Below are 19060 nucleotides of genomic sequence, written 5' to 3'. Positions count from 1 at the left end.
CCTTCCTGGGTGTTGTGATACGTACGGTAAAAATGCCAAACCGATAATGATAAGGATTTCTCAATGGAGGGAGGATTTGCTCAGTTAATACCAGAGAGATTTTCACCGATCAATATATTCAGTATTTATCTATGTCATTGTTTATTTGACAATCAGTAAGATGAGTATTTGCAAGAAAACAGCAGTGTTTCTCACACTTTTTTAAATTGGGACCCACCTTTTAACAATCACGATCCAAATCACAATATAAATCGTGCATGTTAATATGCATGTTATTTATCTCACTCAATGTCTACCGTTTTATCATGGGGGTCATGGGGGGGGGGGGGCCAGTGCCAATCCCACCTGACATGGGGCAAAATGCAGGGTCATCCTGGACAGGTCGCCAGTCCCTCGCAGGGCCAACACACAGAGGCAAACAACCATTTACTCTCACATTCACACCTACGGTCAGTGTCCAAATGACCACTGCATGTTTTTGGACTGTGGGAGAGTACAGAGAGAAAACCCACACATACATGGGGAAAACATGCACCACCACATTAAATGCTAACTATGGCCCTTGGTTATTTACCTCTGTTTTGCATCCTAAAATTTGTGACTGTGCTGACTGTACAAGTCGAGTGCACATGCTCCAGGTAGTAAAGTCTATTGGAATGGAGTGGGTACAAATCATTGCCATTGCACAATTCATTGTACCTTCCAAGTTCCTACTAAAAGCCTCAATAAACCATGTTGAGTCATCTTACAGCCAATGGCAACAACTTTTGAACTTTTCAAAACAGACAAGCTGTCAATCATAACAATACTTAACTAAGACTGTCCTACTGTAAAAAAGAAAAAAAAGAAAAATAGCCCAAAGGTCGTCGGTACAAGTGTCTCCAGCAGTTACGACAAATATGTGTCAGCAGTATGTTGTAGTGCTTGGTTTGATCAACAAAAGATAGGACAAAACATTTCTTCTACTATTTGACATGAATATATTGATTTCTTGTTCTAACCCAATCTACAACCTAAATTGAACCAGTAGTTTTTATCATTCTCTGAGCATAAACGTTATTATCTTAAAACTGATATATACACACAGCAGTGCTACTTCAGTAGACATCCTATTTGGTTACTAAGGTTGGAGTTTGTAAATGGCCAGGTTTTTTTTTTTTGCATTTTCTTAAGTCTTAAGTCATGTGTGCACCTGACTGTAGCGTCATGAATTCCTTTTAGTAAAGACAGTCTGAGAGTGTGTGCCCTCATCTCCATTCGTCCACTTCATCATGTTGATATGGCAGAGACATGTAACTGAGACTGAGTTCGTGGAAGAAGACTGGGGAGCCAGTGAGGTGAAGCCCAGAGGGAAAACTAATGTGTTTTGGGCTGCACCTTTGAGCGTGACAAGAGGCAAAATAAAAAAAGTCACACAGCATATTGTGTGACCATGTCCGTTTGAACCATACTGAGGCCAGTAACAGATTCCTTTAATATCTACCAAAAGACCCCTGTTGGACAGTAATCACAACAATTTCATTTTTTTTTCATAAATCATTTAGCCCTATTATATACCACATATGTATGTATATATATATATATGTATATATATACATATATATATATACATATTTAAATCCAGAGGCCAGGCCAGGTTAACCTGTAGTCTGAAAGGCATGCAGTGATGACATTCAAGCAGTAATTCATTTAATAGCCTATAAAATATCATGACACAGGCTTAGGGCAGAGGACATTGTTTATGTCCTGGCAACAAACTGTCATTGTGTGCTTCAGCATATAGTGGCTAATACAAATCCAACTGTCACTGAGAATCTCTGCTTTTGTTTCAGTGGCTCTGAGGACACATGAGGAGACCTTGACCTCCCCCTCAAATGTGAGCTCCCAGAACGATTAGATTCATGTATTTTTATTATACATTCAATATGAGTTTCAACCTGAGCTTGGTTCAGGGAAATGATTTTGGCAAAAATGCTCTGTGTAAATGGGAAAAAAAAAAAGAAATCTTTATCATATCTGACAGAAGTTGGCTCATCTGCCCAATATTTGCCACACATGATACCCATTGATGGTCAGTGATGATCTCACTGCAGTGAGTAGCTAATATGAAAGCTGATCTTCCATCTGCTGTGGGGTATGACAATTCTCCCAAGAAGGACAGAAATCATTTACAGGGAACATGGTATACTGGACCTTATTGTGTATTACAGTCAAATTTCACTTAACAGTAACAGCTACCTTTCTATATATTTAATTAGTTCTGTTTACTGATGTGTCTGTTATAATAACAATAATATCTGTTTGCAAAGGTCCAATAAAGACACTCAGCCACTGCCAGCATACAAACAAAAAAACATGACCCTGCAAGTTTAGAAGATTTATTTTTGTATACCTAAAATACATAATGCAGATCCACCTTTAATGGTTTTGACCTATCTTTAACCATTTGTCAGAATCATATATTGCCATGATTAAACTTTTCAGCAAATCAGAGCTACATGTGAGCTCCACCTTTCTGAACCAAAATGATCTTCCTCATAGCAGCATCATCGTCCTTTCCATAAAAACACAATGCATCATATAACAAAACAAAACAGTGTTGCAGTGCTAAAACACACTGGATACCAGGATGCACTGCAACATCTGGGCTGGTCGTGGTCTTAAACTGTACATTCTTCCACTTTCACTAACAATCAGTACGTTGACGTGACATTAAAAAAAAAAAACAGTGAGTCTGACTATACTATATATATGAAAATATACTTAATTGAATCTCTCAAAAGCGGACAAATAACACTTAAGTGGCACAGCTATGAACAGGAATCCTCCCACTGGCTCTTAAAGTTGATAGGTTTAAAACTAAGCCTGAGAATAAAGAGGTTGTCATTGTGAATGGTCAAGAATCAATCACTTTTCCGAGCCTTGGTCCGAGGCTTGAAACTGCAACCCTGGTTTTTAGACCCACTCGTAGGGCAAATTCAATTTATAATCAATTTGAAAGCAGTTGCATGTTTTTCTATGTACTTTCTCATGTCTCAGGTTTACTGTATCGTCACTCTGTCATGGCTATTATCTGTGGCAGTTGCGTAGCCTCCATTTTAGTGTCACTTTTAAACATTAGGTGCACTTAATTATTTGGCTAGAGAGTAGGGTTTGCCTGGGATGTCCCTGTAATTAATGTAAGAATACACTTGTTTGGTTAAAGTCCATAAGCAGACTGATGAAAAAAAGACATGCATTTTTGATTGAAAAGGCAGCACCTCCCTCCATTCTTACAATCGTGCCTGTCTTTCTCGCCCTCCTTCTGTCTTCCATCTGCTATCCTGCTTTCAACTACCTGTCCATCTGCCCCTCAATCTCCCTTCTTTGCTTTACCTCTTTTGTGTCTCTGTCTGTCTGGCTCCTTCCTTGACTGGGGAGGTGTGACAGACATAACCAATAAAACTGGACTCATCACTTCTGTTGGGCAGTAACACTTTACACAGTAACGTTTGATTCAGGCTGATTTTTGCTTTCAAAACTTGATAAATGCATCTTTTTTTTTTCCATTTTATTTAATTTCAAGGTTTGTTTTTATCTATTTTATATTTAGTTTGAACATTATTTATAGACCGTTCAATAAATGTTTATTTCAGTTAAGCAATATTGTGTCTCATTTGTTATTATTATTAAATTGTTCTATTTAACCACGCGGTAGAAAAATATTCAAGGTGCCAAAGCCAAATATATCAGCCAAAATCATCATCATATATTGGCAATATATATTTCATATTCAAATCATGGCAATTGAATGCCATGATTTCTCAAGATCAGCATCGGCCATAAATAAATAAAAAAAAAGAGCAAATAAAAGAACATATCAGTTGCCTTCTAGAACAGAACACAACTTAAGCAAATCTCCAACCTGAGACCGATCCTCCACCACATGTTACTGAGTGCATCTCATCCAAGCCAACATGCAATGAGCTCCGTCCGTTTGGAAGTCTGAACACTGTTTCTCTTCCCAAGTTTAGCTCTGAATTCCTGGACAGTTAGGAATCTTTCAACTCCACTCGTGTTAGCTTTGATCAAGCAACATTTAAAAAGCACATTACAGTCACAGCAAAGGAAATAAGAAACAGGATTATTTTTTGTGACCCCTCTGCATTTTTTCTTTCATGCACACTTGGAACTTTTACAGATCTAAACATGCTGTCACTTTCTAAATCGCTCTGTGTGCTGTCATTTAAATATGATTGTATACAATGTCCTCCATGAGGAAGTGGAACACAGAGAGACTATGTGTGTGTGTGTGTGTGTGTGTGTGTGTGTGTTCCTGTCTGTTTTGGTGGTCCACCCTGTCAAAAAACAAGGACTTTGGATAGAAAGGACAAGAAGAAAGGAGAGAAAAGACTGGCAGAGGGCTGGTCTTCCCTGCCCACATATCACTTGCTGTTCCCACATTCCATTAAAATCTCTGGAGACAAGAGAATGAAGATGAGACTGATAAGATTGTTTTTGTCCTGTCTTTTTAATCTCTCTCTATAGTCAATAGCCAGGACTTTTTGTTCCGCAGTGATTTTATTATCATTATATTGATATTATGTCTATTATTAGTATTAGTAGCTGTAGTATTAATTATTATTATCAGCTACAACCATAGTCAGGCAAGACAAACAGCAAACAGGGAGTTTAATTATTGAAACTGAAGGAAGTCTTCTTCTTTTTATTCTTCTTTGTGTTATTATGATTTAGAGATATTGTAAATTGTTTTTCTGAGCCACTTCTTATCTGAGTTGTTGAAATCGTCTTCTTGGCCTGATCAATCATTTCATAAATAAACTTGCCTGAGCAAGAAAGGTGTCTGAAGCCTTTCCTATACTGTAATAAACACAAGCAACAATTTAATTCAGACAACATGGAATCATTCATTTCACTTCACAACAAGCTAAAGAGACATACACCATTGAAACGGAGACAATTGCCAGGCATGTTTGACCAGATGCCTGAACCACCTCAGCCGACTCTTCTCGGTGCAGAAGAACAGTGGCTCTACTTTCAGCTCATGTCCTGGCTTTTTGACTTGAGTCCAGCCATGTAGGAGACTCGTTTCAGCTGCATGTATAAGCGATCTTGTTCTCTTAGTCATAACCTACAGATCGTGACTATCATGAAGATTGAAACTCAACCGTTGAATTGAAAGCTTTGCCCTCTGGCTTAGTTATCTGTTCCTCATCCTAGATGGGTATAGTGTCCACATAACTGCACACCCCTCCTAATCCACCTGTTCACCTCCTCCTCCATTTTAACCTCACTCATGAACAAAAAACTTGTGTCTCGTTCCCACCAAACAGTACAGTGCAGTGCAGTTCAGCTCGGTACAGTTAGGAATGGTACACTCGGATCTGGGCGGTGTGTGGGCCAGATACATATCTTTACACAGATTCATCAGCTACGTAAATAGCATGACGTCATACAATGTAGCTCACTAAAAATAATCCACAACGAAGAAGAACACAACACAGCAAACACGGGCAACAATGGAGGACATCTGGCATTCTGTGCTCTGTCTTCTTGGCATGTGGATGTTCATCACAAGAAGAAGACAAGCTTTAAGTGGAAATAGAAAAACACGGCATTTTTTTCCCCCTATTGTTACACATAAGTGTCAATTCTCTGTCGACTCTTCAGTGGACTACAGCATGTCTAGCTCCACCCTGTAGGAGCCATACCACTGGGCTTGGTACTCTAACTGAAAGATATTAAAAACTGGAACAGTATGGCTCGAATATTTTAGTACCTTTCTCAATGTCTGGCAACGGAAACACAAATAATTGTTTGAACCGAACTGTACTGATACTTGAACTTGGGGCAGTAACTCCTTCCCGACCGCTTGTGGGCATTTCATCCCTTTCCAGTTGAGAATCATGGTCTCAGACTTAGACGTGCTGATCCGCATCCCAGCCGCTCCACACTTGGCAAACCATTTTAGTGCCAACCGGAGGTTACTATTCAACGATGCCAAGACGACCACGTCATCCACAAAAAGCACATACAGAATCATATGGCCCATCAAACCTGACACCATCCACCATTTGGCTGGGCCTAGAAATAATAATAATAATCTTTCTAATTATTGAATGGAGAAAATGTCATCCATCAAGAGCTATACAGTACGTACCTTAGCACAAATTACAAAGGAATCTGGAAACAATTTTAAGTGCACTATGAGGTTGTGTTTGGTTTTCAGGCCATTCTGCCTGTCTGCCAGACTGAGTCACTAAGGGAGGTGTAAAGCAGCGAGAATGTATTTTTCTACAAGCCTGAGACCTGTTTTTTTTTTTTTTTTGGATCCTGTGAACAAGCCACATGGTGGTGATCCGCTGAAAGCTGACTCCCACACTCAGCCTCAGCCCCGGCCGCAAGGGGTGACATTCTCTTGCACACAATCCAGAGGCTGGTCCTCTTTCAGGACTTGCACTCGGCCCTGTTACCCCCACCCTTTCATGCGGTACTGCTGGGAGAAGCACTCCAGGGATTAGCCCAGTCAGGTCTTTCAAAGGCCATTAGAGCAAATTACAGGTATCCTGTTACCAGTGCGCTGGGACAGGCCAGGTGAGGGGCGCAGAGGCCAGGCAGGAGAGCAGGGGTCAGCTTGGGACAAAAAGACAAGGCCACCCTGGGCCCCACTCTATCGGAGTGTCTCCCTGGCTCCACAAACTGGTAGACCAGCCTCTATGAATGGTTCACTTGATGGGACCTCAGAGACATTGTCTCACCACCGTAACTTTAGCCTTTTTTTCTTAGTACACCCCCACACACAGACCTCACCCTCCCTTCCCTGGTTTTTCTTGTAATTCGATTGATGTAGGCATGACATTGACCAGATAAATGATCACACAATCTTAACAGTGCTTAAATAATCATGATATGTCATCACAAATTAATGAAGCTTTTAAATTGAAATTATGGCTTTACTGATAACAATGTGCGGCCAGTATCTTGGGTTCAGTTCCTCAAAAATGCAGCGTCAATATTTAGGTTGCCAACAACATGGTTGGAAATGCCAAATGTTACCAAATGTAAAAAGCCTCACTGACTTCTCAAAAATGTCTTGACCAGTGGAGGTGTGTGGTTGACACGAGAAAACTAACAGAAATGGCTCAGACAGTTATGCATATTTGCATTAACACAGTGTAGCATGATGCATAGGTGCAGGTCTATCCCTCTGTTGGAAACCTTGGCAACCACACTGTACGCTGTACAATGTTTTGAATTAGGATTGCCATAACTGTTCAAAATGCTAAAGATAGTTATACTTTTTTTGTATGTGGCTGCCATGCATCACCTCTTGACTGTAAACTGTGTCCAAATTGCTGCATGGGCCACACAAATTGCTCTATCCTCGGTCAGAGATCTAATTTAACTTACATTAAACATTTCTGCCACAGACTTAAATTTAAATTGTAATGGCAACCACACAACCATTAATGTGTGTTCTGTCAATGAATCACTATGCTGCAGGATTCATGAGTCTGATGCTGTTGATAAAGTCATGGAGATGGCCACAGGGAGTTCCGCATCCTGCCATTTTCTCTTGACTACACATGCACTCTTGTCCCACACAAAAATGCCTCATGGCCTGTTGTATGGACCACACAGTCACTCACACACACACACACACATGCCTCACCCTATACCAACCGGTGGATGACAATCTAGTAGAGGACATGCGGAAGTGTTTCATTAGCCAATTACCGCTGGAAGATAAACCGCGTTCCCATAGTCCACAAGGCCGGGGGTCAAATGTGACCAATTACCCTCCATCCCCTCACAGGACAGATTAGTCTGTCTGATTTATCCCCAGACGGACCGATCCAATATTTCAGAATCACCACCCACATCTGGATATATCTGTGCGTGTGTGTATTTGAGTAATTCACATTACAGTCAATTAAAAAGTTTTAACCATACCACTGAATGTGTATAGAAAGAAAAATGTCCTGTGAAAATCAACGGCAAAGGAGTCAATGGCTCTGTGAAAATTCAGTTTGACTCACATTGTCAACAGGTCAAAGACTGGAGCAGAACGGAATCAAAAACACACTCTCCACCAAACAGTAATCGGCATGTTCTATCAACATGCACGTCATGGTAGTTACACCGCTGAACACAAACTTCCTCGGACATGCTAAGTTGTGATTGTATGTAATGGAACATCAATCATTTCATTAAGGACCTCCAGGAAACTGAGTCAAAGTGCAACGACCCTATGCTGATCAAACCCTGAATTTACAAGCATGCTGGGGGCAAAGGTAACGCTACAGCACGATCTGAAGGAGCGGGAGGCTGAGGGATAACAGAGGTGAAAAAGGTTAATGAAGGTAGTGTGCAGCCGGCCTGCTCCTCTGAGTCTGTGCGGCACTGAGGGGCCGCAATCTAACAGACCAAGAGGCCTTTTTCTTTAATCAAGGAGGCAGAATGGGGAAGGCAAACTGCCTTCAAATCATCCATCACATCCGTAACAAGCAAATAGTGAGCTATCAAAGGCTTCACAGACAGTTACGAGCAGATCTTCCCACTGAGAGCTTTGTGACTCATGGCTCCTGCAGTTTCCTGCACTTTGTTACCGCGGGCGAGGCGGACGGCACGGTGGAATCCATTTTAGTCTGAGGTCATTCCCCCTCTGTGCCACTAAATTGCAATAGGATGGTGTGATGCATCTGTGACTGCTTTGGAAGGCTGTCCAGAACAAATTAAGTCACCAACCAATCAGCCCGTCGAAATGTTATCAGGAGAAAACAAAGGCTTTGTTTACATTTCTTTAACCTCTTCTTCATGGGGCTCAAAAATGACCCAGTTATTGCAGAGCGGTTGCATTTGAACCAAGCCATCAGTCAGTTTATAGTACAGTAGACCTGTTCCTAGCCTAGAGTGAAGATCCGCCTGAAATTAGACGTCAGATCTCGTTGATAACAATGAAAATCAAATATGGTGGTGCATGCATGCAACATGCATGTTTCACTTTGACTGCATACATTTGTTGAGTGAACAATGGTGGTGAATGGTGAACTAAAAAGACTTAAAACAAATGTTGTAAGGCACACCATTATATCCACGTCCATACTGATCTTACCATTGTGACAACCGATGATGTCATTAGGGTAATTAACAGAGGACATCTATTAAAGGTCTTGTGTTTAAGAATTAGTGACATCTAATGGCAGATTGCAACAAACAAGGAGTCCTCCTCTCGCAACACATGTTCCTAAGTGAAGCAGTGAACTATGGTGGCCTTCACATAAACAGAAAGGATGTAATTGTTCTTCATTGCCATTGTAAGTTTCTGCTAAACACACTCTGGCTGGTTTGTCTGTTTAGGCTCCTGCAGAAACACAGTGGCAGAAGATGGTGGATCTTGTGGCCTAAAGTATATATATGCTTATTCTAAGCTACAAAATCTAAACATTGTTTTTATTTTAAAACAAATATGCAACAAATGCAAACACAATACTTATGGCTAATACTTTAAACACATAAGCCTTCCTAAATGTTCCACACCAGACCTTTAAAAATGGACATGTAAAGATTGAAAGAGGAGGGCATTTCCAATTCACGTCATGTCATCTAACGAAGGACTGTATATCTAGTTGTATTGTGGGAAACAAAACAGGTGATTTTACATTTACAGCGTCAGTTGAATGCAACATTTGCTTTGCCCTGATTGGCTAATGTGCATTCATTGTCTGTAATTGTATGAGTTAGTCAACCCTGTTCTTTCTGCAGCCATTTGTAGACATTTGTTTTTTAAATCTGTGGTCTTTGTTTGTAGTTTCACTCTGAAAACCAGAAAGTGTTTATTTTAGAGTGTACTGCCAAGTTTAAGAGCGTGCATGTGTGGCTCAGGTGTGCAGCAAGTTTCCAGTGAGTGAACACGAGGACACAGAATATTCTCTGTGGCCTTAACTTGCCCCATATTTACATTATTAAAATGAGATGGGCTTACGTGAAGGTGACAGAAGGCACAAGAGCAAAATCAGGGCCATGTCAGAGCTGTCGCTTGCTCCACTGGTCAAAGGGCCTTGACCTCAATCCTATCCACTGCAGGGGAGGACCGGGGCGAAATGGAGACAGGAGGAGGGAAAGAGATGGTGATATATGTGTAACGAGGTGTGGAAAAAAGAGCGAGATAATGAATGGGATAGAGAAGTAGGTACAGAAAGAGTGAAGTAGCTCCATCCAGTGTGAAAGTGTGTTCTGGTTTTTAGTGAAATTGTATTATTTTATCCACTTCCTGGTCAAGGATGACTATAGAACAACCTTTTATTTTAGGCCACTGGTCAAAAAAGCCTGCTAATATTTTATCTGCAGTGGTAATGGATTAAATCAACATTCAGTCCTGGGGTCAAATGACTGCAGTAGTTTAGCAACTGCGGCTCCAGTCCAGGCAGTGATACACGCAGTCCAAGCAGTGATCTAAAATTGTTCAAGTCAAACTTATAAAAGTGTAACTATCATACAATTATCATAGTCTTCAAGACGGCTCTGCTGACCCTGTGCTCCATGCTCTAATCTCCTTTTACATTTTCTCATTTTTTATGTGTCTAGTATCAAAAAACTGCTAAATGAAAGCTCTTGACACATCAATTCGGCCTTGTTTTTGTTATATATGTTGTGTGTTTTTACGGAGAGCCAAAAACAATTTTACACATTGTGAGCAATAAAGTTCAACTAATCCAGAACTAACTTAACTCACCCATGACTCACCAGAAAAACACAAAAAACAGAAAACTTCTCTACTGGCAATTCAAATACATCTGCCTCTGCATTTAAGAACAGTATCTGTGTCAATGCTTAGATGATGGCATGACATATGGGCTGTACTGCCTCCACACACAAATATCACTACAATGCTCTCTGCCATTGAGGAACATGGTTTTTCACATGGGAAAAACACCCATGTAAAAGCACACATGCACACACACACACACACAGGTTTGTGTAGCTATTCTTCTTGGTACACTGCAATGACTTCCATTAATTCCTTATCTTAACCATAGCCAGTTAATGTCTAACATTAACCTAAACCCAACTCAAGCCTTAAACATAACCAGTTCCTCAGAAATGAGACTCAGCCTTATAAGGACCAGGTTTTGGTCTCCACAAGGACTTACTGGTCCTAACAAGGTCAGCATTTGTGCTAGAAAAAGTCATGAAGAGGTAACAAATACAAGTACACACACAGAGAGAGAGAATGCATATGATATGAGAGCAAGGTAAGGTCTGCTTCATATTAGCCATTAGGGAATGGAAAAGCACATCTTTTTCAGTTTAGGGTCCACTTCATGCTCCCACAGTGGCACAGGTCTAAACACAGTCACATTCATTCTACGTGTACACACACTTTCAAAGAGTCCTGACACGATACTCACATCCTGCTCATGTTCGTTTAGCGAAATTACCTCGGAGATAAAACGCAGGTATGGGTGTATGTGTGTAATGCAGCGCAGAGAAAAGAGCTGTATATAGACTCAAACTGGTGGTATGCGTGGATCTGTACCGGAGTCACTGTTTTTAGCCTTCCACATTTGCATTAATTATTCTACTTTCAGGAAATCTGCACAAGTTATTTAGTCCAGATAGCGACTTCCCTGCTTCAGAATTTGAAGCACATGCAGGCAAAGAACTTCAGCACTGAGGCTGTTAACCTAACAGAAGTTTTGTTTTTTTTTCTTTCTGTCAAACATCACCACTAAATCCAAAATGTAATCCTAAATGTAACATTTGTATTTAATATTTTAGCAAAAAAATTCAGATTAAAACAACTCAATGTGACTGTCGCTGGATGTTCTGTCACTTCAGCAAAACACCACAATGAAAGCACTTTTGATGACCTTTCTAACTGAGTTCTTTTAGACCGATTCAAGTCAGCATCACTCTTGAGCTTCATATAATATATACATTCCACTCCAAAAACCCTGTTCCAGGTCTCCAAAAACTCTATTTCCGTGTGGCTATGTGGCAGATTCACCTAGACTTGTTTTTCGTTCACCAAACTTGTGTAGAGTAAGAAAAGACGACCAGGTCCAGAAAATGAAAGACGCTATATTCTCTTTGTTACAAATCCGTGACAAAGTATTCCACCACGTTACATCATGACCTGATCTCTCGTTTGTAGACTAGCCTGACACATGCTGATGATGATTGTCACCACACCTGTTCATCATATTGCTCCTGGATTCATTTCTCTTTAACCATCTGATGCTGTTAATGTTTTTAATCAATGTTTGGTCAGCTCACCACTTTGGTCCAGACTATGGTTCAACAACCTTAGGATAAACCTCCATGAAAGGGTAAATTAATATTCATAGACTTGGACTATGTCTATAGTACTACATTTTTGTTTTTGTTTATACTACATTTATACTACATTTATACTACAAAGCTGTTTTCAGAATAGAAGATATCGTTTTATTTGTTGGACAGATTAGGAACATGCATGTACGTCATATCCAGAGATGACGCTCAGTGTGATGTCGCTCTGTTTTCCTGTGAGATAACACATGTTGATATGTTGAGTCTGTTACACATAGACAGAAGCTGTAAACTAAACTGTTTATGATTTGATTGCCTGACAGCAAGTCAATATTTAGTCCTTCAGAATGACAGGCAGGTTGTGGTGTGAGGGCTTTGAGGCGAAGTTTAAAATAAAAAGAGAGATTGAAGTCTATTGAAAGTCCAGGGAGATCATTTGTGTTATTGTGGTTTATAAACTGGCAGATAAAAGGGTGGAGACCCCCAGATTTACTTGAATGTCACCTGAGAGACAAACTGAGACACCTGATTTTACTGCCTCTCATTGTTTCCTTTATGATTTGGATCAGCAGGGAAATCTGCCTCAAAGGCAACCGGTACATTCCTGTTATTATTGCTTCATAGTCCCAGGCTCCATGTGTGTTCAGGTTAAATTTGAACACCTTTAGACTCATGCAGCTGTTGTTAGAGAGCCGGTATTTAGGGATGCCAAGTTGTTTCTTTTTTTCCCCCCAGTCTACAGCAGGGGATCTCTTTCAATTCCTTTATTCCTGGGCCAGTGGTTAAACGCCTTCCAAGACATGATGTCTGGCCCAGTACGAGCAGGGAGGTGAAAGGCTTTATTGGAAGCGTCGAAACAAAACCATTAATCTGTCTTGGTCTATCTGAGGTTGAGGCAAGACCTGTCTCCCCTGACTTAATGGGCTGATTATGTCAGTGCGTGTGTGTGTGTGTGTGTGTGTGTGTGTGCACGAGCTGCCACCGCTCCTTGGTGAGTATTTCCTTTGGCAAATGATTTCAAACATGTGGCGCTGCATGAGTAAGACACGCTGTCCCGACTGTTCCCAACTGATCTAATTAATACTCATTTTACACCTTTCACAAACTCACGGTATTAGGAGCACTAATGTGTTCTCAAACTCTTCACTCCCATTTTATAAAACTTGCAGTTTGGCTGTGACCGTGTTCTACTATAATTAATCGGACTTATTATGACGTTGTATAAATAACCTAAATCATTGTGGGAGGAACTCATAGACTATGTTCTGATCTCGATCCCGATGCGCGGAGGCTGTCTGCACTGTTAATTGTAAGTGATCGTATTGGATTTGTGTGTCGTGTGTCCAACTAACCCGTCTGCATGGGTCGTTTTGTTAGCAATGCTCTCCAAACGATTGCCCTGTCAAGTTGTGGTGCCGAACAAGAAGAACTCAGCAAAGAAGGAGACTGGTGCACAAATGTGGCAGAGTTCCATGACTGGCTTGAGAGGTGTGGTTTTTAAATCCCTGTTGTGTGTACACAACAGCATTTTCTCAAATCTGATTAATTTCAAACCACATTTGGATGCACAGTATACACATTTTGAGAAAATGGCAACTCTGCATCAGGTTTGCTGCATTATGATTAATCTGAATCAATGCATCTTTCTCCTGCTATTCGTTCCTGCAACTGCTCCTGGACCCAGGTTGTGAACAACCTGGTAGTGAACACACCAGTTCACTACTGGTGTGTAATACGAGTGGGTTAATCAATTTGTGTGTACAAATATAAAAAAACATCATTCTAATTTTAACCTTAAAATCAGTATATTTCGCATTAATGTTCATAGTGAGCCAGTCAGCCTTCATCAATGGCTATAAAATCCTGAGGCTTCTATGGGGCTCAGACATGACATGGGGGGAATAAACTCTATGTCGTGGCCACAAAATATTGCTTGAAAATGAGGTTGTAGTTTGTTGTCTACATCACTATGATTCAAAATATGTTGTTTCGTTTCAATGTTTTTGATCCCAGAATTTCTTATCTAGGAATATCTTTCTAACTTTACTGAACTTGCAAGGTAAAAATGCTTCCTTGCAATGCCAGGATTTCGAAAATACCTTTGTAACTCATTCCCAACCTACAGGACCATCACACCAAATTTGTTCATCGTGCAGCTTCAGCCCTCTTGCGCCATTTTTTGCTTACGCAGCTCTCAAGGATATTTAATTAGTATTTCATGTGCACCTTATATCTATTTCATGGCCTTGAAATACTAATTTGTGTGCACAAATTGATATTTTGGGGCCACAAAACAGAATTCTTCCCCTCCATGTCAGGCCTGGGGCTCCGTACACTTCACCTTTGTATTTCCCTCACATCCACTGAGACCCAAAATATGATGTCAGAGTATATGTAAACCTGCTGATGAACCCAGTTAGTCCCAGAGAGCCGCGACAGACACACTGCTTAACGTTGTTAGCTACTAATTGCTACATTTCTACTGCCTATTCATGATAGGATATCAAACTCTGGCGGCGAAGACCAGCAGGCTAATTAGGGTGACACTGACACTCTTGTCCTCTGATGTTCCCAGGACAGTAATGGTGATAGTGTGATTGACTTGCCATGCCTGTTTACCATGGATGCATGTGTCACTGGTGTTTTATGTCGCTTTCAGACGCTTACAACCAGCAACAGCTGGCAAATGGTCCATTTTCATGTGTCTCCCACAGGCTGAGGCCTTACACTGTCGTTATTTGGGGGAAATAATAAATGCATGATTCGTGGGATTTTACCCTCCCATTGGCATCTAAAATGTCCACGAATCCTCTCTCGGTTGAGACGACCCAGAGGAAACCTTACATAATGCCTAATGAGCAACGGGAAACGCTCCAGCACTCCTCTAGCCTTTAATTTCCACCTCAATACTAAGCAGAGCACACCCAAGCCCTTCTCCTAGCCTCATTAACATGTGTATTCTCCTGATTCAAAACACCAAAGCACTTCCTTCAGCCAGGTGCTTCCCTCTTTAGCCCCTCCAGCCGCGGCACTGTTGATCCTGTCACACATTCCCATCTGAGCCCAACCAAAAATGAGTCATGGTGATGATGTAGAAAGTCCTGGACAGAATAAATGGCCTTAGACATTTAAAATTGCAGACAGAACAGAACAGACATTTTGTAATGTCTGTTGTTTTGGCATGTGAATGCCATTATCAACAACACATCTGACCTCACACTTCATTAAAGCTATATTAACAGCTATTTCATTACACGAAGATTACATACCTGAACATGTAAATATTATGTGTGAATACGTGTAATATTTACAAAAGATTAAAAAGTGTAAAACTGTTAGGGCTGTCACTTTTTCCAAATATCAAGTTCAAACAAATATTACGTGACACACTACTCCTTTAAATATATTAAGATATTTACCCCGCTAGCATAAACAAATGTGACAACATTATTTATTACTATTACAATTAGTTGCACGTGGTTAATAACTCTGCTGCCGGTCCGTGCCTCCTCCACTGCCTCACACCTATGATGTAGAACTCAAAATACTTCTAAATGCTGCTTTTCACATCCTTGATGCACTTTTAAAGCCTCGAGATTTGTGATTTAACCAGCACCATGATTGGGACACCTATTAGACAATACCAGCTGTTAATCACACTTGATTTCAGTGATATGTGCTGTGCTTTATTTCCTCTAATTGGGAACATCATTTACAAACACGACATCATGTGCTATTGAACACCTGAAACTAGTGACTGAGACTTTAACTCCTCCGGAAAACGTGAGTAGGATTTTCCCATAGACCTCCATACAAACTGAGTTGTTTTTGTAACCAGGCCGTGGTGGCTGTGGATCTATAAATGCAAGGAACGGCTGTTTGTCTGTCTTTTAATCGCCTGACTGTCCAACGGTCACTTGGCAGGATTCAAACTAGTGTGTGCAGTGCCGACTTTGGCATTGTTTGGATAAGAAATGCAAGGGAACGGGTACGGGTACTGCACTACGTCCACTTTTTTCAATTTTCAAGATCAAGTGCACCAGACACTGGACTCCCAATCACATCTCAGTGAGCCTGACTAATTGTTTTTTTTTCTAATGTCACGAGTTTCCCCTGTCCACAACAGAGTTTGAATCATTTCCACAACACATTTCAGTGGGTGGAAGGTTTTCTTCCCATTGGACCCATCCAAGTCAAATATACTTGTGAACTTGGAAAACTCTCACTTCAAACAGCAAAATGTAGCACCCCAAAGGAAGTTTGGTAAACACAGCATGCCTTGGCTGTGATCGCGGCTGTAGAGGCAGAATTAAGCTTGTGTAGTTGCAGTGATTTCTGCGATTATATAGTGGACTGATGAGGTGACCTTATTTCCGAATGGCCAATTGGCTGTCACTACTTGGAGTCTGCACAAGCGTTTGATGCCCTAAGCCTCACACACCCAAACTTTTACAAGCTATCCTTTAACATGAGATGAAAAATACCCACTAGAAAAATAATGCATAAATAATGCTTAAAATTAATGCAGTGCAGTAGCCCAAAAATGGAAGACTTTGAACGACAAAGTGGAAAAAAACATAGAAATATGGCTTTTAATTAAAGCCATAAGACACTGACTTAAATGACACTGTGTTTATTTTCTGCTATATTCTACTCTCTGATCCACGCTGCTCTACTCAGTTGTGTGGTTTGCTGGTGCACTTGATTGTGAAAAAGTCGCTGGGTGTGCCGGCACAGCTGTTGTGCTGTAGAAAAGTCTAATTAGCAGGCTATGACTGATGACCCAGGACAGGATATGATGCATACCTGCCTCCCGAGCTTTTGTAAACACTTGGTTGTGTTTTTCCTCTCGATCATTTTCTGCTTTGCCACAGGTCAAAAGGAAAACACGTCAAAGCCCTCTCCTTCTATCACTCAAACGACTGTACTTTGTCTCCTCTTGTGGACAGATCAAGTTATTTTTAGCAACTGTGCTGATTAAGTAGTTTATAATTACAATTACATGTGGCTCTCAAAAGGGAGTGTGTGATTTCACAGGCTGTAGTCTATAACCGTGTCATTAATCTTATCTGATCCCTGTCGCTCCGGTTTGATAAGCAAATGTTCAGCTGTAACACGTGCATGCTTGATTCTGATTACACACACTTCAGGAACAGAAACCTGAAGCTCCGGTCTGTGTATATTTCTGCATGCTGTGACAAGGCAGGACATTTTTCTCAGAGCACTTTGGCGATGTACAGTAACTGATACACGTTTAGTCTGACCTCTGTTGCAACTGATAGTTTTAAATTTCATCACTTTAAACTTAATCTTTTATTTGTCCTTTTACGAGGACACGTAGGACACATTTCGATGACTCCTGCGTCGTATTGATTTATCACATAAATCCTCATGTACTGGAATGCGAAAGTGTGACAAAAGCAAAAATACACTCATTTGTGTATGCTTTGCATTTTGTCTGCCTCTTTTCAACTCTGTCCAGCTTTCTCATCCCTCCCGTGTTTCTCCCTCAGCTGTTCCATGCCCCTGCTCCACTGGGATTGATACAAAATTTTCCACCCTCAATTAGCAGAGAGCCTGTTGACTAATTCCAACTGTTTTTGCACCTGAGAGGGAGTTGGGAGTTGGGAGTTGGGGCTGGAAAAACTGAGAGGGGTGGAGGTGAAGGCCAAGGCCGGGGTGTAGCAGGCAGAGCTGTTGGGGTAATATAGCTGTGTCGACAAGAGTGTAAGGGCAACACAGAGGACAGAGGAGGGGGCAGCGTTCATGGAAGCTGTGTTCAGGCTGAGTACAGTCCTGAGCTGACAACTGTGGACGTAATGTGTTTTTGCAAACACGCACATATGCATGTATTCGTGTTTAAATGTACATTATACTGTATGTTTGACAGCACATGCAAAGGTTGTCTCAAATATTTATAGAACTTAAAAAAGAAATCTCTTGGGTTCTTTCTTGGGTCAGATGTTGCAGTCAAGTATCACTGCCACCGCTTGTTTCATTAAATATGTACAACTTCCTGTATGTCCTGTCACTTAAGCATTGCCACCATATCAGTATCATGTTATCGTCTGGGAATATGATAGACATAACAGAAGCCTCACAAAGGAATAGAGCAAGACTTGATATTTGAATTGGATCAGTCTTGATTTAAGGTGTGACCACAGACCGATCACAAGATCCGTTTTGTTAAATATGAGGAAAAGCTTACATGACCATTGGTTTGGCAGGACGCTTACCTCAGGGTGCTGGTACACACCCTTACTCTGTGTGAAAGAATTGTTCTTTCCACCTAAGGAAATGAGAGGATGATGGCTAAAGTGTATGAGGGCATACTAATTAAGGGGACCGCACTTTTTCTGAGAGCTACTGCAACCACCTAAGTGTAAATGACACGAATGTGACAAGGAAAAGCACAAGCTTCACCATCACCAGGCATCACTTTTGCCCCCACCCATAGACCATGAACGCACTTAAAGCCTTCTCATGTTTCCAATTTGCTACCAGTCTTCCTGCTCGACTTTTAAGGTGTCAAACTAAGCAACTTTTTCGAATAATATTCTATTATAGTAGCTGACATACTGTGTATTGCTGCAAATAATGTCTGAACTTTGACATATTCACCGGACCAAATTTAAACAAAGTTTAAACAACTCATCTCAACTTCTGAAAATTCTTATCTGTGTGTGTGTGTGTGTGTGTGTGTGTGTGGTTTTATCAGATACTAATCCTGACAGGTAAACAAATGTCATCCAGTCTGCAGCCTGGA

At 40.9% G+C, this 19060-nt stretch overlaps 1 protein-coding gene across 1 annotated transcript in view; it reads right to left on the bottom strand.

Moving 5' to 3' along the window:
- Nucleotides 1-19060, bottom strand: part of fgf22 (fibroblast growth factor 22) — a 29484-nt gene that overhangs the window by 8324 nt on the left and 2100 nt on the right. The gene's annotated exons all lie outside the window — the stretch shown is intronic.

Source organism: Solea solea, chromosome 9, assembly GCF_958295425.1.
Source record: "Solea solea chromosome 9, fSolSol10.1, whole genome shotgun sequence".
Taxonomy (NCBI): domain Eukaryota; kingdom Metazoa; phylum Chordata; class Actinopteri; order Pleuronectiformes; family Soleidae; genus Solea; species Solea solea.
The sequence above is the reverse complement of the archived record's forward strand: the minus strand, read 5'-3'. Positions and strand labels throughout refer to the sequence as shown.